The 25,814-nt window shown below is 42.2% G+C and overlaps 1 protein-coding gene across 8 annotated transcripts in view; it reads left to right on the forward strand.

Moving 5' to 3' along the window:
* LMO1 (LIM domain only 1) overlaps window positions 1-25,814 on the forward strand; it is a 515,472-nt gene that overhangs the window by 388,048 nt on the left and 101,610 nt on the right. The window lies entirely within an intron of this gene.

A 25,814-nucleotide genomic window follows, 5' to 3' on the forward strand; every position in this document is an offset into this window, starting at 1 on the left:
TGAATTACAAGCCCAGCTGTGCGTAGAGAAATGCTGCAGAATATGATCACACTTTTGCTGTTCATTTTCTGAGCTCTGTTACGAGGGTGCATGTCTCTGTCTTAAAAGGAGCTCACAGGGTGTCGGATCAAGCTAGCATTGGGGACTTTGCTCTCTCCAGAGGTGAAGAAGTATCAGGCCTATTCACTATGGTACACATCACACTGCCCACATCCACCAAGCAGTGACTTCTCCACCCAGCAGTCCACTCAATGGCACTATTCTAAATCCAGAGAGTGCAACAGTAGTAGAAATGCCATGTAGGAGGGAAAATAGGGGCATATTAGCAAGGAATTGCGATATTTATCGCAAAACTCGCTTAGCGTGTTTTTTTTCCATTGCTGCCTATCGCTGGATATGTTAGCGGAGAAAACATGCTATTAGCAACGTTTTTCTCCACTGTGCTAATATATCCAGCGATAGCAGCGAAATGTGTGAATATCGCTGTATATCCAGCGATATTCATGCATTAACGCCAGTGGGGGCTTAACATGAAAATCCACCTACCAATGAATATACAGGTAAGTCATCCTATTAGCAGGCGTTAGATTCTAGCGATAATCGCGCTTAGTGTGATTTTTTTTATCGCTAAGCCTGCGTTGCTAATAGGCGATAGCTGTGTTTAGGCACACCCACTTTGCATGTCATTAGAGATTAATATCGCTGACATGCAAAATGGGCCCGAACTGGTCGCTATCGCCTAAATGCTGTAGCTAACTGATGTTATCGACAGTTTGCTGATAGGGCGATAAAAATATTGCCGCTTTAGCGGGAAAAAGTCCCGCTAAAGCGGCGATATTGCCCTCGCTAATATGCCCCTTAGTCTTCTAGGACCTCTTTATTACTCAACCAGGTGAAGAGAGATTTCTTTCTGGTAACCCACTCGAATTTAAGTTCTCAATCTCAATCTCAATCCACAGTCATATCTACTAACCTTCGGGTAGAGGAGGGTGATCACCCTTATCATTCCAAATTTTACATCTTCATTTATTTGTTATAATTATGGCTCTGAAACAATAGCCAAGATTTTGGTAATTGTAGAGGAACGACCACTATCTGATAAGGGGACAGAAAATAGCACCCAAATATGGAGAGAAATCTAGGCCGATGTCGAGAACTGTGAGGCGATGGAACACCATAAATGAGGAAGAACTGGTGAAAAACCTACTTAACCCCGTCGCTACAATCATTCGTGACGACAAACTCGAGGTCGTCTGCCATAGGGTAGTGGATAAGTTAAAATCCACCATTGACCTAATGGCACCGGCCAGAAGGGTGAAAATGGTGGGCAAAGGAGCAGGAGCACCCTGGTACAACGATGAGTTGAGGGCAAGGAAGCAGGCTCTGCGGAAGACTGAGAGAGCTTGGAGGCGGGATTACTATTTGATGGCACGGAGTTTATACCAACAGGAGCAGGCTATATACAAAAAGGCCATCATAGCATGAAAATCCGAGTTCTTTGAGAACAGGATTGCCACAGCTCGCAATCCGCAGAAAGAAATCTTTAAGATACTCTCTGAGCTAAGGAAAAACAAGGAGCAGAAATTTAATTTCTCGCAGGAGGATTGCCAACTCTTCCAGGATTTCTTCATTAAGAAAATTGAGCATATCCTGTTAGAAATTTCGTGCACTCCTGCTCTGGAATGTTCGCTCCAAGTTGAGTCTATCATGCCTAAAGCTGATAACCCTCTGCAAACCATCCCCTTGATTACAAAGGAGATGTTAGCCAGTCTGATAGGGAGGGTAAAATCAGGCTCTCAGGCGGATCCTTGTCCCCCTAGTGTTTTCAAACTAGCTATGCCAGGGATGGAGGAAGATATTCTTTACCTGCTCAATAAGTCCCTTGAAATTGGACAAGTCCCGGTCATGTTTAAGGAGGCCCGGCTGATTCCATTGCTAAAAAAGCCAGGGGCGGACACAAAAAATTAAAAAAACTTCAGACCCATCTCCCAACTACCTTTCTTGGCAAAGGTCTTGGAACAGCATGTGTTGTTACATCTCACTAAGTATTTGGAGATAAATGATCTGCTTGAGCAAAATCAGGCTGGCTTTCGGGTGCACCACAGCACGGAGTTGATGATGGTGTCTATTTTAGACGAATTAAGGTGCAGAGCTGATAAGAGGATCCCTGGTGCCCTTGTGTTACTCGATCTCTCCGCGGCATTTGACACGGTATGTCATAGTCAACTGCTGTCGCGTCTGAGAGACATGGGCATCAGGGGGCACGCGCTAGGTTGGTTCACCTCCTTTCTGCAGGATAGATCACAGAAGGTGCAGTTGTCCGACCTAGTCTCAACATCAGCGGCCATTACCTGTGGAGTGCCGCAAGGCTCTGTCCTTTCACCACTCCTCTTTAACATCTACCTGCAGCCACTAATTTCAGCTCTGAATCAGATGGATTGTCAGATTTTTAACTATGCTGACGACACGTAGATCATTATCCAAATAGAAGATTCTCCTGGCGCCCAAACCAGGTTGCACAATATCTTAAGGTTCACTGTAAATTGGATGACTGCCAACTCCCTGAAAATCAATCCGTACAAAACCGAGGTGCTGCCCATAGCCATCCAGGGCAGTCCGTGGAATGACGGTTTTTGGCCCAGGGAGTTGGGCAAGACACCGGAACCAGCAACTGCGGTGAAGAGCCTGGGAATCCACCTCGACAACATGCTGTCCATGAGTAAACAGGTGTCTGTAGTGGTAGGAACATGCGTCGGTCTTCTGAGACAGATTCGCAAGATCTCTCATTTGCTGTCTTTCTCCACCTTAAGAAGCGTTGTGTCTGCCATGATTTTAGGACGTCTGGACTACGGCAATGCGCTGTACATAGGGCTTCCCCAGCGATTATTGACACGGTTGCAGACGGTCATGAACGATGCAGCGAGATTGATTTTTAAGAAGCCTAGGACAACGCGTGCTTCGCCTCTCCTGCATCAGTAACATTGGCTCCCTGTCAGACAGAGGACACTGTTCAAAGGTCTGTGTATTTCACACAAGGCACTTTACGGTAATGCGCCCAGCTATATTAAAACCAGACTGGCTGGATATATCCCGGGCAGGGCATTACGATCCTCTGAAGCCACTCTTCTGGTCAACCCACGTTTCCGCTTGTCCACAGTTGGTGGACGTGCTTTTTCCACTCTGCTTCCTACAGCATGGAATAAGCTTCCAACTAACCTTCGGAAGGAGCCCAACCTTTTGCTCTTCCGCCGAATGTTAAAAACAATACTTTTCCGGGAAGCATGGGGTGTGTTGTAAGTCTTGATATCTGTCATTAGTGGGACTGGTTTCTTTTTGTACAAGCGCTTAGAGACCCTGGGGTGATAATGCGCGATATAAATTGAAATAAATAAATAAATAAATAAATTTGTGATGACCAGTTTCCTTATCACAAATGTGTTTGAACTATTTCACATTTAAAGTTCCCTTTTCACAAATCGGGCCTACATGTCACCAGAGGTCCTGGCAGGAGGTGCACCTGTTTTACAGCCGGGCCATTCATGCATCCGAATGCAGCTGTTGTTATTTCAGTTTTACGCTGGCTTCCATGAATGTTATGAGGAGTGACAGAGGCCTGCGGATGTCAACAAGATGAGGGCTCTCCAACCACATTGCTGTGTTAATGCATTCTCATGGAGGGCCTATAAAGTGAGCATCCAGGGAAATTCATCCTGTTTCATTTTTACTCCTCATTGAGAAATAACAATGGAATTATGTAGGCCAACACTTCAGTATGCAGTTCATATAGCAAAAGCTGCCCTTGAATGAGAAGAACCTGAGCTTACATAAAAACATGGTTAAACTGGATTTAATTTAAAACCCTATTACTACTGAGCCAAACACATTTTGGCAAACACTAAATGTTATAAATACAGGACACACTACAGCTCAAGTGATGATTTAATGTAGACCATAATTTAAAAACAAATATCAAAAACGTAAATCATGTGACAGTATACATACATACATAAACCAGTGGACAAGCAGACTGTGCACAATGTCCCAGTGTGCGGAACCACATAAAGGTGGAAATACACAAATTGTATAGAAACACTTTCATTTATTCATTCCAAAGCTCGCGTAAATCATGGAATGCATCAGATGACATCAATTCCTAATACTGAACCAACAATTAAGTGTGCGCTAAAAGAGTTAATGGCAATTTGAACCCCGCCCACCACTCTTACCTTCACCGGCCGCTCCTGCCCATAAGTGGTGCATATAGTAATGACCATAAAGTACAGATAATGCATTTTATAGGGTACACATACCACAGACACTTTACTGAGGGCATACATCAAAAACAAAAGGCACAATGGGTGATAATTGAATCATATTTGGAAGGTGGATGGCCAACCGAGTAGCATGAGGGTTGCTTGAGGAAGTCAGCCTTCTGTGTTGCAACCACTAGTAAAACCTGAAACATCAGCCTTACACCAGCTACAAGGTACGGGGAGAGAAGCAGGGCCCAGTCACTGTGTCCAGGGGCGTGGCCACACGGTGCGGGGGGGCCTTAAGCTCCAAGGGGCCCCCTCGGCACTGCACTCTGGCCAGAGAGCTCATGATTGGGCCTGGAGGGGGCCCCTCTACGTACCGTGCAGGGAGGCCCCCTCAGTTTTCGTTACGCCAGTGACTGTGTCCCGAGTGGATATTACTTCACAAGCCAGGGAGTTCAAGCTTGCACTGGCCAAAAAGTTCAGAGAAGGAGCACACCATTATTGTCAGCTGACAGTGAAATTCATCAAGAAACACAATCACATGGAAAAGGGAGTCCGTCCTATTTAAAGTTATTTTTTCATAATCTGTTAAGCGGTGTATAGGTCGCAAGGTCTTTCTTAAGCTCTTATACACTTCATAGTAGTTGGTTGTTCAATTAGACCCGTGGATAGTGTGGTTTGTATACAGTGAAATTCATCAACAGATGCCTCACCGACCACCTCAGCAGCTACCAACTCCATGATATAATGCAGTCTGGCTTCATGCCCACCCACCGCACAGAAACAGCACTCATAAACACTATGGATGACATCAGCATGATCATGAACAAAGGAGAAATAGTGGCCCTCATGGGCCTCTCAGCAATATTTGACATAGTCCCACACACATCCTCATCACGTGCATGAGATTAGTATCCAAGGACCTGTTTTCCTCTACATCTACACCTTCTTGACAGATAGAGCCCAAGCCATCAGCCTGCCTCCTTGTGCCTCAGAAGCCATCAAAATCATCCGTGGAGTGCACCGTGGTTCATCACTCAGTTCAACCCCTTTAACGCCTAGATGACCCCTGTGGCCAAAGTCATTCATGCACACCCCATCATCATCCTCCCCTATGCTGACGTTATGCAAATCATATTTTGCCTTCTGGAGAAGACCTCCAGCACTAGAAACAAATTCACCACCTGCATGACCTAAGTCACCCACAGGATGAAGTCCAACTGCTCAAAGCTCAACACTAATCAGACAGAAGTAGTAATCTTTGGCAAGAGCATCTCATCATGGGACTCACCCTGATGGCAGGTTGAACTTGGACCCACACCCTCCTCTACCACCCACACTAGGAACCTCTAGCTTGTCATTGACAACAGACAGAACATGACCGCTCATGGCAACGCTGTCACAGCATCCTGCTTCCACACACTGAAGATGCTGAGGAAAACTTTAAATGGCTTCCAAGCAACACCTGAGAGAGGTTGCATTAGCCCTATTCAATGAATAATTTATGTTTTACCCTAATTCCTTGCGGCACAATGTCATAGCGTGTTAACGTGGGTCCTAATGTTATCTAGAAACATGCACCTATCTTTCTGTACTTCTTTAGGTACATAAAGACACAGTGTCAGTGAACCTGTACTCTAATCACCAGTACAGTCCTGTAAGCACACAATCTTATTACACATATTTCGAACGGAGGGGTTTTGACTACTGGCATACTCACCATGCTACAAAGTGGTTGCATGCTTCAAAGGTCATGAGAGCGCAGAGATCATGCTAGAAAGCTGTACTAAACAACATGGTGCATTCCAAATCATCCCTATTTTGTACAATAATAAAGCGAGGGAAGCAAAACTATAAAAATCTCAGCTCATCAGGCACAGAGTTACTGAGAAGTAGCAGTCTAACATAAAAAAGAATTCTGAAATTTGGTAGGCCTACATTTTCCATCCCCATATAATCTCAGAAGCAGATGTGCTACAGAACATTACCTGACTGGAACCCTTTTGAAAAGGCTCTTACGTCTTGGTAATAGCAAATGGCGCACAATCAAGAGCCCCATCACCGTTGGAACTCTTGGAGACTCTTTCTTAAACGAGCACATTCGTGTGCCAAAGTTACCATAATCTTGAGCTGACCTGTCAGCGGTCCATTAGTAATATTGAATGCGGCTCCGGTATTCATAAGTGACTACTTTGGAACGCAAAAAGGATTCTGCAAAGAGAGTGATGTTTATTCCAAACAAAATATGCAGCTTTTCTGAGCCAGTTGAAAACATCTGTGCGGAGATTACAGTGTGGTAGCATTTCCTCTTGCCTGGCTGTGTTCAATGATGAATTCAAAAGTTTAGTCCATTTTTTAATAACATTTAACAAATAGAACAAGACTGTACAGGTCATTTCTTCTTTCTGGTTTTACGTTTAATGGCGCCTAACACTTTTTATTCTCTGACAAAAACAAATGGAATCTTAATCAATGATGTGTTTAAAAAAAGGGCTCTTTAAAAGGTAAAATATATTCTATGAATTAAATACAAATACAACTCGAGTTAGAATTTCCGGTCTTCGTTCTCGTTTCTTCCTTGGTGCTTTCGTAGCGATTATTTGAGTTGCAACATGCACGAAATAAATACAAAAATAATAAGCCGTTTCTCATACACATCCGTCACGCCCATGACTAGGGCTTTCGCTGTCCCATGTTTATGGTTGGATACTTACAGATTGGAAACACTTAAATTCCTATCAGTTTGACTGAAAAAAAGATAAAAAAATTGGAAACATGTAGACACTAATACCCTGGCTGCTATCGGTAAATATTTTCCACCTAATACATTTAATGATGCTTTTAGCTCTTTTGAACTCGTTTTAACTCGCAGGTCGACTAATATGTGCTTTGCCTATTGTTAACCTCCGTGGTTGGAGAAATGAAAAACAAAGTAACAAGATAAAAAGGAGATATAACATTAAGTGAACAAGCATTTTCCAAGCTGATGTCTCACCTTTTAAAGGTGATTCCTAAACTATGGCTTTGCTGTTTTTCCTTTGCAAAAAAAACCCACCTATAATGGCTCCTGCTGTAATGTGATGCACACGCAAGCATTGGCTGCCATCATAGAAAAAAAATTGTATAGGAGAAACATTATTTCAAGATGTCCACCAATGCATCGTGATGCGTGCATACACTTGGGAGGCCATGTTTAAATGGCTTTCAAATTAAGAAAAGGCATTCTAAAATGGCCCCCAATATGCATGCACATGCAGGATTTGTGACGCATTGGAAGCTATCTTGTCATATTTTTGAAAACTGTATTTACTGTTACAAATTGACTATTGTCCATTTTAAATGTATTCATAAAAGAAGAAATATCAATGCGATACCACACACACAAACAGAAGCAAGCAGCCGAGTTGTAGTGCGTAGTTGTTGGGGCGTCATAAAAAAAAAGAAAAAAACCCATGCAGTATTGGAATAAGAAGCACTGTGGGAGAGGACCAGAGGAGGGGCAAAACTTGTAAAGAGAGCTTGGGAGTGAGGATGTATGGGAGAGTGATCAGACAGGGTGGGAGCTCGGAAAGACATGCCCATTTATTTAGTGTTGAAACACAAAATTAGTTTGTCAGCAGTGGAAAGGAAAACTATGGTAAAGAAGATGTGCTCAAAAGGAGGGACAAACACAAGAATAGGGAGGACAGCTACTGACTAAAGAGCATACAACTGTGATAGACAAGATAACCATCCAATCATAATCTATGGACTTTGCCATAGTCTGCTCTCTTTATTACTTTATTGTTGTATAGGCAATATGTCATTGACAACTAAGAGCTAAAGCTATCTGGGAGAACTAAATATAGAGTATAATTAATGGAACATACTCCACTGTATAGAATATGTTAATTAAGTATGGTTCAGATCTCCCTAAATGATGCTGCATTCTGACTACCGTACCTACGATTTATAGGGCCAACCTGAACTGTACCTACTATACAGCCTGATTATACAACTATCAAGTTTGCAATTCATAATGGAATTTGATATCCAAGGATGGAAATTAATGAAAACAGACCAGTTAGGATCTACTATAGTGACAAAGCCAGCAGAACCAGGTTTCTCCAATGATGTTAATGAGTTTGAAGAAAAGCAGTGGAGTAACTGGCTAAACATAATGGTGCTCCTATGCTTGAATTGCCTATCACATTTTTTGTCACATTATGTAAATCAGTTTAGATACACCAATCCTAAGGCCTCTTTGTGCTAATCAGTGCTGAAGAGTGCAGTGGCTGGTGAATAGTTATTCCTCCGTGGAGTCATCCTTTGGAGGGTCTGATCACTTGACCTTCCACTTTATTTTTACTTTTAATCTCACTGTTCTGTCAGACCCTGGAAGTATTTTATGCCTGCTACCATTGTTTCCTAGCTCCACATGTCCATGCTTTTTATGGAAGTAGAACATCCAAACCTTTGTTATCTGTTTGCTCCCCGTAACCTTGAACATTGTCTGCAGGAAATGGGCGAGCAAATAACAGAGTGAGAGAGTGATTATTAGAGTGAGTGAGTGATCAAGCCAGTCACTCGGTATACTTGCATAAGAACTTTCAATTCATAGTGGTGTTAGTTCACCTCTATGCTTGTCTACGCAGGCATCTTTCAGCCATGGTGTGCATGTCCATACTAAATCAAAGGGTGTCTTGAGATTTGTGTGGCAGTTTTGGCTGGTTCTCTGAGATAATTGGGCACACAAACTTGTGTGAAATCAACTGCAGCTTAACTTTGATGATTGCTTTTCTCCTTGTTTTCGAACTGGCTTTGTGGGTATTGTTGTGCAAAATATGTATTTGACTTTTGCAACCCATTTATTTCCAGTGTCCTCTCACCTTTTTTAACTTCAGAAAGAAAGTTTATGTTGTATTGAGTCTGCTTAATACTTGCGGGCTTCTTTTATTCAGTTTGACTAAGTTAGACGTTCCAACCAGTTCTAGTCAGTGTACTCGTGCCAATGTTTATTTTAAGAGTTTCTCAGTCCTGGGCATGTATAGTTCAATGTTCATTGCTGCCCAGGAAGGCAACAACGAAAAGACTGTTTTTGTACTGCTCCCTAACCAATACATTTATCTGCAGAGCCAAGCATTGGAGAGAGAGTTCATAATGGCAATGACTATGGATATGCCGGATGGAAACACTCTCATTTGTGTAAGAATATGAGTTTTGCATGAGGACAGAGATGTCTTCATGCAAAAATGTCTGAAAATATTGAGGGATAGGCAAATAGACATCTCCCATGGTGGCTTGGACTAGGCCACCAGTGCTCCAGATCTGGAAGGCTTCCATTGTGGCTCCTCGGGTGAAGGCCCACCTGCCTATACACAAACATGGTAGCAGTGTGGATTAATTGTGAGAGTATCAAGGACATTATATAAGATGCAAAATTCACAAATCTCCCTATTTCACTGTAGAATTTCTGAACAATAGGAGACCATTTTAAGGGCTCGGGCCACACGACATGTTTAAAGTCAGATGCAAAACAAACAATTGATGGACAAAATGCTAAACAATGTCAAACATTCACCCCTATTACAGAGATCTGAGCCTAAATCCATCATTTGTTTTTCTCACCATGTCATTCAAGTTTGGACCCAGCCATATGCAAATTTGTCTCGACCCTGCTCCCCATGGGACAGTTTAAAATCAGAGTACTTCATCAAAGCAAAGCTTTTCTAAGATGTGGTTTGTTCAAGAGGGAAGCTGAAAAAGATAATAGCAAAAGATATTCAGAAATAGTGAGAGAGTCAATGACAGTTGTTAAATCAACAGAGAGAGAGAGAAAATGTTGAGCCCGGCAACATCTTGATGAATTGTAATACAATGGCTGTGTCGCTGTCATCAGTGGTTAAACACGTCAGCAGAGGGGCCTTTATTTTTTCTCAAGACATCTGTAGGTTATGTTTGCAAATGCTCCATGCTCCCGAAAATTTGTATTGAACTTTTGATATTTTTGTGAGGATGGGTTTCCCTGAAGTTTTACTTTAATCAATTCATTATTTTGGTTTCATTTGAAGAGGCGGGGGCAGCCATTTAATTCTGGGAGCCACCAGGCAGGAGACAGTTTCCAGTATTCAAGCTGGAGATTTTGATTCATGCCTTTTGCCAATGACATCCATTTACATTTAAAGAAACCCACTGCCTGAAAAGCTGCAACTTTTGCAGAATGACGTGAGTGGCGAATGTCCACCTGCAGCTGAATCCATTTATAACAAAGATTGCAGTTTTATACAGTAGGAAATCCAAGGAAGACAAACAGTTTGACTATGTGCCTTAATGAATGCTGCTTTCCTCCAACCCAGGTGGCCTGTAGTTCATTTGAGCTTTGCTCAAACATCCACATTGCCCGTCCCTGTTATTACCGTGATCCTATCAGAGCTCAATCATTGGGGATATAGGCACAACATGTCCTCTAAAAATACTCCTCCTGGAGCAGTACCGTCATCTTGTTACAAACAAAGCACACATGTTTTTTCTGGTGAAAACTATAAAGGCCAAGGCAGTGGCACCCAGTTCAGCTTTGCCAGTGAAGGAAATCCTCTTTGTTGTTTAGCTTCCATTAAGTGCTGACTCTGGAAGTGTCTCTGCCACTGTTCTTCATATTCTTAACATCTGTTTATGGATATACCAGGGAAATACGAAGATGTCTATTGCCCACTCACTGCGCCGGATCTGATAGAGTCAAGGACAAAGGGAGCATATTGTGCCCTCCATTACTTCTGTAAACTCCACTTCATCACCGTGGACTGGTTTCGATGCCAATTCATATCACAGTGTTCTGAAAAGATACTTTTCAAGTCCCCCTCGGCAGGATTTTAGCATTCCATAGCTTTTTGAATTTCTGCAAAAATGTTTTTCTATCTGGGTACAGCTAAACAAGGGATGCTTTGTCTACCAGAATTCAATAAGTTGGCAACAGCAAATAGAGTTGACCTAGAGAGATGCAAACTGAATCAAATGGGCTGTAACAAAGGAAATATTTTGTATCAAAACATGTAAAAAGCAGAAAATGCTTCCACAAAAGAGTTGTTTTTTGACCTTGCATCGCGGCAGCCTAAACAACAAAGCTGTAAATCGTTTCAAAAGCTGCGAATGTGCAATGCACATTTAACTGTAACCTATTGCACCAGTTTTAAGCGTCACAATCTCTTAGGCACATTGTTTACACTGGCATTTAAGTATCAGCATTTTAAAATCCCTCTACCTTATATGCTTTAGTCAGTCTTGTTACGTCTGCTACAGAAACTATCAGCTAGATGCATCAAACAAAAATCCTCTTGCAAAGGGGCAGATTCTCAGATTCTGCCCCTTTGCGACCGGTATTTTTGCATTTGGGATGCAAATTGTGATTATTTGCATTTAAGGAATTTCAAATTGAGATTCCTTAAATGCAATGCATAAAAGTTTTAAAAATAGCGAATTCGCTAATAGGGCACGCAAATTACCATGGAGTACAACTTCATGGTAATTTGCAAAAACTTTGAAAAATACACTAAAGTGCATTTTTCAAAGTTTCATGTTGCGCACACACATGCACTAAGGGCATGTGTGTGCGCAACATATGTGCACAGATCAATTTCAGGGGTGCAACAGGGTGTTCTTTGGACACCCCTGCATCCTTGAAATCGCAATCTCAATTTGCGAATCGCTAATTGCGACTCGCAATTTGCAAGTCGCAATTAAGTAATTCTAAGAAATCGCTATTTTTTTAGGGGTTTCTTGATGCATTCCATTTTGCTATTCCTTAATAGCGAATCGGTATTTTTCGCTATTAAGGAATCGCTAAATGGGTTGTTGATGCATCTGGGGGGAAGTTTGTTATTCAGGGTTATGCACCACTTCAAGCCTTTTTAGAAATACCACAGCATTTCAAAGTTAAACTTGGTGTAAATATCTGTGAGAAACATTTTCGGGATGGTCATTTGAAAACTGGACTTGCATTGAACATCTCATAGGGACTCAGAGAAGCTCCATGGCTGTTACAGAATGTCCCCGGAAGCTTGTATCCTTTCTGGTGAAGAATTGGCTTGGTAGTTTGGTCTGCCCTGTTCCCATGATGCACTGGGCCAGGGACAGACTAATTTGCATAAAGCCAGGTTCTGAGCTGGGATGGGGCAGTGAGCTAAATAACGGTGATGGATCAAGCCCTGATCTTTGGACTGGGTAAGAGTGGTCTGCTTAATTCAGACACTCTGTTCATCACCACCCCCTTTTCTGAATCGTTTTTGGCCACTATAGGTGTGGCAGGGTATACTCAGACATGAGTCCCTTGCTCACTGCTCCATCAGGATTCAAGCAAGCCGGGCCGACGAGGCTGAAATGCCAGAAACCGGTCCCCGGAAGCTTGTATCCTTTCTGGTGAAGAATTGGCTTGGTAGTTTGGTCTGCCCTGTTCCCATGATGCACTGGGCCAGGGACAGACTAATTTGCATAAAGCCAGGTTCTGAGCTGGGATGGGGCAGTGAGCTAAATAACGGTGATGGATCAAGCCCTGATCTTTGGACTGGGTAAGAGTGGTCTGCTTAATTCAGACACTCTGTTCATCACCACCCCCTTTTCTGAATTGTTACAGAATAAGGCAAGGGGGCTGGAATGACATGAAATAGCATGTACCTTGTTTGTTTAATGTGTTTGTGTTTTAGATTCCTAATTATCCTTGGTTATTGAACTAACATATTGCCTTCAGGCTTTGACAAGGTTGCGGCAAGAACATATTTTTTCAAATCTGTATCTAGCATTATATTTACAAAACCTAGCACAGAGAGCAGAAAATACCCGGGAAATAATGAGTGAATGATCCAAGGAAGAACCTCAGTGCCCTGGGGTTCTCCCAAATTGTCAGGGGCCTTATAGACCCTATCACCCATACACTCAGCATAATATTTACACTGAACATACCTAAGCTGTGCAAGCTGACCTCTGATAATTCCCAATATGGATTAGACCTCATTGTTAAAAATGACGAGTGGAGGTTGGCTAAATCTTTTCAAGACAGGAAACAGGGCAGAGATACTATCAATCTACGGCACAGTCTATGGAAAACTATGGGAAACCAATATTTTCAACTCTTTAGCATTCGTTTTCAATGAAACGTTAAAACCGTACACCAATAACACTGTTTTAAGAGAATCTAGAAAACAAAGTATCCTCAAATAGTGTAATACAGAATTAGTTCACCTAAGCAGAGTAGGCATTACTTTGAAGTACCAGTCACGTTTTTTAAAGTTTGAAGTCAAGAGGAGCCAGCTCAAAATAAATAGGGGCTTGTTCAGAAAAAAAAACCATAGAAGTTTGTGTGGACATTTACATTTATTACGTAGTTTGTATTTTTTCGTACACAAACGTTTTCGGGAGTGTGGAAAGCTTTGCCATATGCAGGCTTCTTGGTGTACGTCTAAGAATACAATGTGACATCTCAAGGCTCATATTCTGGGAGTTCTACATCGAGTAGGAGCCCACATATGGAAATGGAACTGAAACTCCTGTGCACATGCATTTTTATTCACTGCATGGAAAACCGCAGATCTTCCCCAGCACCCCCATCAATCTGGGGGTGATATGTTTCCATTCAGATCCTACAAGAGGAGTTATGTTATGTTATTGTGATTTATAAAGAGCTACAGCTGCCCCAGCAAAGGGAAGCAAGACTGACATAGCAGATAGCACAAACACGATAGCCTTCCTGAATTCTAAATAGTTGCCGAGGCCACAAATCTGCACAGGGAGTGTGTTCCAGAGAGTGGCAGCTCTGTGACGAAAGGAGCAGCCACAAGCACAAACTCTTCGTGTCCGAGGAACCACCACCAAGTGCTGGCCCTGTGAGCGAAGAGGTCGTGAGGGGACATATGGCAAAAGGAAATTGGACAAGATAGAAGGGGTGGACTGTTTCAGAACCTTGAAGGAAATACATAAGGTTTTAAATTCAATGCGCCTGGCGACAGGTGACCAATGAAGACGGCGGATGGCATTGGACACGGAACAGGGCCTACGCAAACCTAAAAGGGTTCTTGCTGCCGCATTCTGTGCCCTTTGCAGCCTCAAAATCTCCGCCTTGTTGGACCCCAGATAAATATAGCAGGGTTAGTCGAGTCCGGACAATATCATCGCCTGGGTGATAACCTGGCGTGTGGGCACGCCAAAGAAGCCCAGCAATGGTCTGAGCCCCCGTAAGAGTCCAAAACAAGTCCCTGCCGTTTTTTTTTATTTGGACTCGGTAGTTTAAAGATAAGTCCAACCAAACCCCTAGATATTTTAGTACCTGCTTGGGGGAGGGGGGCTTGCCCAGACTTGCTGGCCACCAGAGATCACTCCACTGACCATGGTCCTCTCCCACTAACAATACCTCCGACTTGGAATTCAGCTGGAGACAGTTGACGGTCATCCACCCGGCCACTGCTGCAAGGTCGCCCTTAAACTTGAGGGTGTCCCGCTCAGTGTTATTTGAGAGTGTCACCACCAACTGTGTATCATCCGCGTAGGAGACCATGATCAAACCCCTGCTAATGGCTACTGCGGCCAATGGTTGAACATAGATATTAAATTGCAGGGGACTAAAGGAAGAACCAATCCATGACTATTGCCAGAGTGGGTAGGTGTCAGAGATGATTCTAGAAATGCTCACAGACATATCTTTGAGGGTACTCTTAAACGTCTAAGGCAAACCATACCTTGGAACACCCACTTCCCACCTCTTCAGTGAGATTTACTGCTGCTTATTTCTTGGCACTCGGGCTTTATTCATGGCTGTATTTTTGACCATAAAGAGACATTTATGGACACAAATACCTTTACTCCTGCTAGGAGTTCCTAAAGGTATTCATGGCAGATGTAAATGCATTTGATATTGCCAGTATCTCTATCACAATATCGGTGAACTCTGTAGTAGTAAATCTCACTAGAGGGATGGGAAATAAACGTTCCCAGGCAAGTTTGCCTTGAAAGTTTGGGAACATTAAAATGCTAATTTCTGGGCATTCTCTAACTTCTGTCTAACCAGTATGGGAATGAATGCTGGATGAAAATCCTTAGCAAATGCTGTACGTCAGTTTGAAATCTGGAACGCTTTTGCTTTAATCTTCAGTGCCAATCTGGAGACCTCTGACTTCGTTGCAGGTTCTGCTAAAGCACTGGTAGCTGCAAGTAGGGAGAGGATGTTGTTGAGTATGGAGATGCTATGATGTTGCTCTTCATGGCTTGGTTGGATATTTTATTAGTATTGTTAAAGTTTTCCATCAATTGTTTTGATACTTCATTATTGCAGTTTGTCTATTCTAGTTTTTAAAATTGTTTCGATAGTTTTGCAGTACACTTTGTGTGCCCTATTCGACATAAATATAACATTACTGTCAGAAATACCTTCATTTATGGCTTTCAGACTTTCACAGTGATTCCTGGTGGGCACACCTTGATGAAGCGTAGCTACATTGTAAAAACACTGAACATCAGGTGAGCTTGAGCCATAACACATCAATGGTCATAGAATCTGAACATGAAGCTCGAAACGACAGTTGACCACGTGGTGACAGATACCTCACAGCTGGCAAGACTGAGGAGACTCATTGAAGCAAAAAGTGGGACAAGCTCTACCTCCTAACCTGACCCATGCTCTGCAGGAGTGGAGACATGCTGAAAAAAAAGCAGCCTGCTGCAAATGATGTTCAATTTTAAAGTCCAACAGCAGATTCAGACCCAGCTGAAGGATCACAAATCTTTTTTGATTGACATAATGTCATGTCTTTTGTGGTAAATTGATGCATTACTTGGTGAGGACACCTTTTACCACCATATTCTAAAAGCAGGTTTGTGAAAGCATAAATACGCAATTAAGAACACTCATGCATTTTGTTGCGTGGCCTTGATTGTTGTGGTGGTTTTTGTGTTGCTTTGTTTTTGTTGTGCATTATAGTCATGTGATGTCTTTGTGTCCCGATATGATTATGTTGCATTTTGTTTTGAATGTTTTTGCTGTTTTGTTCCTTGCTAATTTTTTTATCGTGTTATGTTGCTCTTTTTATGTTATTGTAATGTTCTTTTGTTTACTTTAGACATTTGCAACATTTTATGTCAAAAGCAGAACTATGCTTTTAAAGTTCCCATGACAAACAACTATTTACCATTGTTTAAGGTGGTAAAATCATAATACTCCAGCTCTTCAACTGTTGAAGATCCCACTAAGTGCAAAAAAGTGGCAGAGACCATGTCTTAAAGTAGCACAGGCAGTGCTCAGTTTATGTGACAGCACCCTAATTTTCCAGGTGGATTAACTTCAACCATACCACTCCCACATGGTCTTCTTAGCCAACTGCAGTGCACCAGGCTTTGGATGGATATGTTATTTCCTCTCTACATGTGTATCCTCCTCCCAGTGTACCAGAAACATTTATTTTGTCTACATGTCTCCATCTGTAACAAGCATATGACTTTATAGGACAGCCATACATGAACTAAACTATATAGAATAATTAATTATAAATATAGATAGCTGGTGTATATTTGCAATGTTCATGATATTTGCTTAGGTTTTCTAGAGGATTTCAGTAAATATTTGTGTTTGTATACTGACATCTCCAGAGGGAAGAATGTGGGACATAAAAGAAAGACGAAAAGATGACACGTGGCATGGTGCAAATCCTTCTTTATGGTGGAGGTCCTGCTTGTACTTTCATTAAAATTCAAAAACTTCAAAATTAAGGCAGCAGGCTACAGGTTAGAAAGATTTGCTGTAGGTGTAGGTGTCCAGCAGTATTGTTCATATCAATAAAACCTGAGTGCCAGGCAACAGTCATGGCCAATTTTATCTGCACCGATACACTTATGTTGTAGTTCTGTGACAGTTGAACATCAGAACATAAGAAACAAGCATTTACAATGCAATGGTCTCGGCAATATTATAGGTAGAGCTATTGGCATTGCTCATAATTTTTGTATTTTTTTTTATCCCTAAATAAATGGCATTGTTTTTTCTATGTGAGACCTTTGAACTTTGGGCCCATGATGTGGTGTTTGGGAGGCCAGGCTGGAGTGCTTTACCCATGGCTAACCCACCTTCTCGGTCGGTTGTCTGCAGCCCACACTCGGCTACCTGTCCCCATATGAAATTGATTTCAAGGAGGAGGTCACAACCTGAGGATATGGCTTAACTGCTAGACCTGTTGACTTGGACGCTGGGGAAGCGGTTCGAGTCTCGGCGGCGACGTTCATCATACTCTGATTCTGAGCAAATCGCTTAATCCTCCCCGTACTAAACTTACAATTAATGAGTCCCTCGGTAATGCAACTGATGCTCGTGTAAAGCGCCCTGATGCCTTCGGGCCAAGTTCGCGCTGTATAAAACTTCCCCAAAATAAAGAAGCTATTTTGTAGCAGTCCGATTCTAAGACGGAAATCTACGCACGCACCGGAAGTCAGGCAATGTTGCCTGTGACGGGGGCGGGGCCGCGTCCGGACTGGAAGAGGAGGCAGGCGAGTAAATGCGTATCGCGGCCCGGGGCTCCTGTGAGCGGTGGAGAGCCCCGGGGCCACCAGCAGGAGGTTACGCGAGTGTTGCGGGGCTCCCTTGACCAAGAGGGAGCCCCGTGAAAGGAGCTGGCAAGAGCTGCAGCGGCGGAGTCCCCCGAGATTGGCCCGGTAAGCTAAAAAGGGCTGGGGGGGTCTTGGTGACCTTGTATGTGTGTCTGTGTGCGACGGGGGAGGCGGGGGGGGTGAGCACTCGTGTGTGTGTGTGCGTGCGCGTGTGTATGTGTGGGTGGGGGCTGTATGTGCGTGCGTGCATGGGCGCTTGTGTGTGTGTGTCTGAGAAAATGCGCGACAGCAGCTGCCCACAGCGAGCGCGTGCGCGTTTCAAATCGCCTCCAAGGCGATGCGCGCGGCCAGGATTGTCTCCTGGAAAGGAGACACGGCAACAATAGGTTCTCGGCGAGAACGCGCTTCGGCGCGCTTAGCCGAGACCTAAAAAGGGCCAATCAATGGTTCAATTATTTGTCAATATTTGCACACTTTACATAAGGAGTGATGCTCCAAGTGTGCCATTAACCATCACTGACTAGGACAAATGATGATCACTTTGCAGGTTGGCCTGCCAGACATTTCATTTCTGCCAAATATACATTAGAGGATGATGGATCATAAACATTCACTGGCGATTATCTGCTTGCTTACCTTTAATAACTAGACAGCTATGAGATGGACCTATTTACAAATAAATTAAAATCATCTATAAATCTCTTAACAGTGCTAACTAGAGGTTGATTAAACATTGGGATGACATTGATTTAGAAACTAGAATTCATCTAGGATGTAGTACCTTTTAATGCTGATACTCTCTAGATCTCTTTCTCTTGTCAAATGATGGTTCACAGAAACACTTCCCCAGTTTAACTGTTCATTTTTTCTCCATAACATCAACTTTTAGTTTAGCTCTGCACAGTATTAAAACATTGGGTACATTTATGGGGGCTGTAAGAAATTGGGGTATTTGTTGACAGGGTGCCTACCCACCTCAAGTAATAACCACAACCCTTGCCAGAGTGAAGCAATAAAGTCACTATATTAACTTGAGCTCACCCCTAAGGTAGCTATGGCACAGAGCAGATAGGTTTAAATAAGAGCCAATGTGTAATGTGTTTATGCAGCACCAAAACAGTAATAAAGCCAAAACACAACAGAGCACAATACAAATCTCAAACAAATTTACAAACATTCGGTACATTTTAATAAATAATATTACACCAAAACGGGAAAAATCCAGTGATGGCAAACTGGATTTATGAACATTTAAAGGGTAAATGTAAAAATAGTGCCAAAAGCCATCCACGGTCATCTGGTTGGCTTGACAGGTACTTAAGCACAAGTTCAGGCTGAACTAGATGAGGTAACAGAGAAGATACAGAAACCAGGTTCAACCCGGTCAGAAGTTTTACCTTCTGACTTAGTCTCTAAAATGGAAGGGCTCCATGACATCAAACCACTAGACGATGTCTCATGATGCCATTGACTTTTGGTGGGAAAACTCTGAGTGGGACAAATTTTAAATTTGCTCCCAAGGAAGGTCCCTCACTTTGCCAAGCTACTTTTTCATCCTGAAACAAACCTAGTTTTTACTTTGGTTTGTCCAGTACGTTAAAATTGAACCGTGTTCAGAGTCAACCTTTGCTAGACTAGTCCATCACATACAGCCCATAGCTTTCAAATTTTGCTGGACTGGTTGGCCTGATCTGTATCTCTAGACGAAATGTTTTTATTAAAATTAAGTTTCATCACTTCTGAAGATTCAGTTTTTTGGAAACACGATTCCATAGATGGAAGCAATCAATCATTAAAGAAATGTACCTATTTCCTTTGTACGTGATGTGAGACTGTCTGATTGATAACATTCAGTCTCTGCAAGGCTCACTATTTAACTGGATGGAGAATATCACCACAGGTAAAGAGGTGCACATGAAAATATTTCCCCGTAGAAGAAGCTGTGAATTTCTTGCAAACTTTAGGGGTTTATTCAGAGTTTAAAAGATGCAAGACTTCTGCCTAAAATTGGGGGATATCCCATCCGCCGTATTTCGAGTTTGTTCTTGCATATACACTTAAAATAGTTTGGACATCAATACTTTTTAGAGCCTGTCTCCTATCTGGTAAACTCTAAATAACACTGATAGGCCCAGATTATGAGTTAAACATAGTAGAATTCCACTCTACTCAATCATGAGTGGACTCTTGTGTGGCACTCAGATTGCCCATGTACAGGAGCATCTTCAGGAAATTGCTCCCTTGCAGACTCATTCCCTGGAACATGTATGATCTTCAGACAAGGCATGGGCATGTTAAAAAGATTAGAGAATACCATACGTAATATTGCACAGTAAATTTGGGTCCGTGCAGGTATTTCCCATTTTTTGAGTCAATATATGCTGAGATTCTGTTGGATATTGTATTCATGGCGACCTACAATGTCTGCACATATTCACTCCTAACAATGTTTAGGAAAAAAATGTGAATTTAAATTATGGAGCGAACGATCCTGGATACTAGTCACATGAGCATGTTTTTATTTCTGCTTGACAATGAGAGATGAAGACAATATTTCCCTTATTAGCCATACGTTAAAAACTATCGAGAATCACGTAGGCATGTATCTGTGCATAAATTAATTTATATTGTTTCACCACAATTATGGAAATATGTTTTGTGCATCATTGCAGAGAGTTGTATTTCTAGCTTAACACTACTTAATTATTCCGATCGAATCCACAATACATAAAAAGGTCACCACGCTTTTTATCCTCAACCCTATGAAGTGTGAATTCAAACTTTAAAATAGTCTCTACAGCTCAATGAAAAACCTTATTAAAATTTTTTTTTCACTTATGGTATTATCACTACAAGTAACTGTTTTTGTTAAAACCTTGACTTATTTAGATTAACAAGTATACGATCAACTATTGTCAATTTATAAGAAAGTATAGCCATTTTTGTTGCATTACGGTGGCGGATCTTTAATAGACAAGAAATGACATTCTCGTACAGCTATGGAAATAGTATGTTAACAAAATAAAACGTGTTGCTACTGATATGTAATCTTACATACGTAGAAAAACCAGTTGGCCTGTAATGGGATGAACAAACGGTGATGTTATGTGTATTGCACAGCACACTGAGTGCCAACGACCATTGGTTATCGGTTATGGTGCTGTTTTTCTGTTAAAAGTAATGGAATGAGTGTGATGCGACTTGGAAAGGGTACCATTCTGGCAGAAGGGATCAGCGAGTCTTCGCATTCTTAGGGTAGAAGATCTTGTATTGATCAAGAAGGTGCAAATTTGTGATCATTTGTGTCCTGTGTATCAAGTTTAACTTTCGAAGTTGGTAATGGCGACGCTTGGATGGTGACTAGTACTTAGCCAACCGTATACAAAAAAATCTGTATTATTCTGCTGTCCATGACCATGAGGTGGATTGTCATGCATTACATGCCACTTTTTGTACCTTCTCAATAGTCCACTTAAAGTTCAGTGTGCAGTATCGCACATTGCTGTTGTGCATCAGTGTGTTCTTCAGAGTTACCCAACCCCTGGACAGAAACCATGTCCTTATGAAGCTCGTCTTTCACTTCTATCTAGAATATTTATCATATCAGGTTATTCTAAGCCCAGCATCATCCTCGAGGCTTTTTAAAATAGCTGAATAACTTGCAAACATAGGTAGAGAGGAAACCAAGCAGGACCTGGTGGACTTTTCTGTTAACTAAGAAAATACTCTTGCACGCCCATAACGGCCAAAGCCCCTAGATATTACAGTTCAATGACTGTATTAAGATACTGCTAAAACTGCTCTTTTATTCATTGATAGAGGATCCTGTTCCAATACCAGATGTACACTATTTTATTGTGATTCCTGATCACCAGCACTAGGCTTTTAATTCGACTTTAGTCTGGTCTTTTAATACAGATTTCCCCCTTTTGTCAGCCCCACAGTCCCACCCTGCTTTTTTATAGTTTACAGAACTATGTACGGCATGCTTCTGCCTAGCCCATCCATTCTGCCACAGTTCACATGTTGCTCATCCCTGTTTGCTCAGCTTTTAACAGCAGAGATCAATTTTGCAAATACTCTAATCTCTAAACTATATCGGAGAAAGGAGATTAAGCACCTGCCCGTTGCACTTCAAAGGAATGTGCAATATCACAAGTCATCTGGGCAAAATGTGAGATACATTCATCAATGCAGGTGAATGTTTACAAATGAGACTCTAAGGTTTGAAAACTAGAGTTAACTGTAACAAATACTCTTTGCTGGCTGATGAAGTAAGAGTATAGCCAAGGATATACTGGATCTTCAATAACAACCCACTTAGGTTGGTCCTTCTGAGACAAACAAAAGATTCCTTACAATATTTATAGGGCCACTCATTTGTAAAGTGTCTGTGGGTGAAGTGTTTTCTCTCAGTAAATGTTAGAAATTATACTAGTCTTCAACCACTCGACAGCAGATAAAAAAATGTAAATGATAATATGGCCAAACTACATTCATAAAAACTAGAAATTCATTAACTTTTATGTTGAATAACTCTGGTGAAAAATGAAGGAAACATTAGTTTTACTTACCTAGATAAGTCGGTTAGAGCAGCCGTCAATATGTGCTCCAACAAAACCATTGGAAGTCAATGGGAAAACTAGAAATAGATTACAAAAATGACATTCTCATTGGGTCATTCGAGGGAACCTTGGCAGAAATGGATCTGACTCACGAGTGCAGGTCATCTCATAGAGGTGGTGACTGGGGCCTTTGTAGCAAAATTACCGTCAGATTTGATTTCTTTTCGGGAGGAAAAACAGCTTAAGTGGAATAATCTCAAAGCTTCTGCAAAAGCACTTCACGAGAGTGTTTGTGCTGTTTTGGTCATCAGGATAAATTCAGGAAATCAAAACCTCCTGGCAAATGTATCTTTCTATAGCTGCTGCTGAATGGAAGATTGACTGATATTGTCAGCCTCTCTAGGTTGGTTCTTTGTTTGTTGCTTCTACAAACCGTTGTGATCTCTTGTGTATGGCAGGGGAACAAAAGACTCAGTTTATGTGGCTACACTATCCCATCTTTGTAAAACTTGTAGTGCTTTTCAAATAATAAACAGTGATCAAGCTGTGTGCGAAGTAATCTGTTTATTATTTTTTTTACCAATTTGTTTTTCTAGTAGTTCTTGGATTGCCCCTGTACAGGTAAAAGCGGTGGAGCCAGGTTAGGGGGATTCGACAGAATTCCCTCATCATCGTCTGTCGAAATCCCCCACCCGTCCCACCGCTCTTACCTGCACGGTCCGCTGCTGCCTAATGATGGCAGCCAATATTATTATTTATCTTTTGTAGATCAGCTACTGGTTACATCACATATCTGCACCATTTGCTTAGTGATGGTAATTCTTTATAGTGTTATACCATAAAATAAAGTTTGATTTTAGATCTGCACATTTATGTACTCGGCAATATTGACTGTCAACATATGGTCAAGTTAAGTTAATCTGAAGTTAGAAATAGTGAATCTATACTTCCCTCCTAATGCCTCCTTATGCCTACATGGTTGATAAGTTTGCAGCTGATATTCTGGAGTTGATTATGTGTAGGTTGATATTATTGACCTTGTGTTGAAAATAAAATGAAATCTTTTGCATGGTATTCCCCCAGGTTCTTACCTTCACTACCATATTTTTTATGCTGAAGATGATTTTGTTGCCATTAGAACACTGCACACTTTGCTCCTGCTAACCAGTAGTAACATGCTTGTGCTCTCCCTTGTCAACATAGTAAAATTGGTATACACCTAATTGGCACATTTAATTTACTTATAAGTCCCTTGTAAATATAACTACCTGTACACGGGACCTGTAAATTAAATGCTACTAGGTGGGCCTGCAACACTTATTGAGTCACCCACTAAAGTAGCCCTTTAAAGCATGTCCCAGGCATGCCATTGTAGCCTGTAATACAATTCTGAACTTCTAAGCCATTAACCTATCCTAAACCTTTCACTTTAATACTTCCAACTCACCCTTAAGGTAGTCCCTAAAGGCTGATGGAGCAGGATGCATGATATTTAAAAGTAGGACAAGCATATTCAAGATCTGTACATCTGCTAAAAGTGAAATATTCCTAATGTAATCTTTCATTATAGCAGGACTAACTCTCCTATAGACGAACACTGTGTTACCTTATTGTAATTAATAAGTAATACCTTCAGTTTGGGAGCAGATAGAGGAATGTTTCTTCAACTCATTTGAATTGTAATTCAAAAGCTCTTCGTGGGAAGCTGGATCTCTAAATAGTGTACTAAAATGAAGTACACTGTGCAGAGAGTCCAGTGGATCACTTACTGGTACACAGAGGCTAAATTCCAAAATACTAATGTTCTTTTTGTGGTAGTATGGGAGAGCAGTAAGCAAGTGAGCTTTTCAAATGGTCGTGCTAAGTATTTATTATTTAATTTATAAGACCAAGAACACAGTTCTAAGGTAATTACTTTCAGAGTTACAATTTTTCAAAGTTGGGGAAATACATCACTTTGGTGCACCTTTACGCACTATTAAAAACAATTGGGAAAAAGCAGAAAAATGCATATAAAATCAGACAATGCTTTCACAAAGTTCACCTTCTTGTTTTAGATCAATGTCAGTACCAGTTCCAAAGTTCCAGTAGGAGATGTTCTGGAGTGTTCCGGTTCGGTCACAGTAGAGTGCTAAGCGTCATAGAAGCTGGCTCGTCAAAGACAAAGGGGGCCACTTGAAAACACACTGCACAGGAGGACTTGCAGGCGAGTCCGATGGGTCTCCTTGGATGGAGGACGTTGCAAGGGTCTGGGGAAGAAGGGAGCACAGCTGGTTCATTGTCACTGGGGCAGGTGGGGCTGCATGCAGAGTAGATAGGCCATCTGGGAATCGTGCATCTTGAGGTCCACGCGGTCAGGAGCAGGCAACTTGGAGAGGTGATCTCAGGACAACTGGGCCACTCAGGAAGTGTGCCTCAAGGGCCTCGACATCCTTAGATGGGTGCAGCAGGCAACTTGGAGAGGCGATCTCAGGACAACTAGGACACTCAGGAAGTGTGTCTCAACGGTCTCGACATCCTTAGATGGGTGCTTGCTTCTGGAGTCATTGAAGTCCAGAGTGGGCTCTTCTTCTTGGTGCTTGCTGTTGGGGGTCCAATACCCTGGGTGCAGCTCCGGTCGGTTCTGGTGTCTCCAATCTTAGTAAGGAGACAGATCTGACCATCGGGAGCTGTTGTACCTTTTCTTGCTTCAGTGCTGTGTCGAAGTTGTTCGATAGCTGCAAGTCAATAAACCTGACTTCACGGTTTGGTGCCTGCGGGGTGCAGGGGAGTAATACCTTCACTGTAAGGGAGCATCTTGGTGATTTATTGATGGCTGCAGCTGTTCTAGGGTTCTTGGAGGCCTCACAGTCACAGGGCTAGAGAGCACACCACGATTGTTGAGTCTCCCACGCAGCAGGCAGGCTTTGGCACCAATTTCTTCTGCAGAAGGGCATCAATCTTCAGGCAGCAGCTCTTTTTGCCCTTTTCCTTCTCTTGTCAATCAAATCTGATGTTCCGGTCTTGGGTTGTCACCTAAATGCTGAATGTATGAGTGTTACAAGGCCTGCCTACCTTTAGGGTGTCTTCACCCTATCGTGACCACTTCCAGTGGGAAGGGTCACTACCCTATTCCTGATACGTTTTTTTCCACCATCCCAAGATGGTGGAGTTCAGGAGAGGGATTCACATTGCCTTAATGGCGGTGTTGGCTAATTGTGACCCTCCTCCTAATCTAACATATTTTCCAACCTTTCCTCGCACCAAAAGTGGAGCAGGTGAGGGGGCTTGGCCTCCCCCGCTATCTGGAGGTTCATGGGTTGGATTTCAAAGGCAGAATTGCCTTTGAAGCTTCCTGCCCAGGAGGGCCTTCCTGTACTGAAGCAGGCTTTGTCTCTTCCCTCTGAGAGCGCTGACCCTCACCCCATGAGGGTAGAAGCATGTCTGGTTGTGGCAGACT

This window comes from Lissotriton helveticus, chromosome 3_1 (genome assembly GCF_964261635.1).
Source record: "Lissotriton helveticus chromosome 3_1, aLisHel1.1, whole genome shotgun sequence".
In the NCBI taxonomy this organism is placed as follows: domain Eukaryota; kingdom Metazoa; phylum Chordata; class Amphibia; order Caudata; family Salamandridae; genus Lissotriton; species Lissotriton helveticus.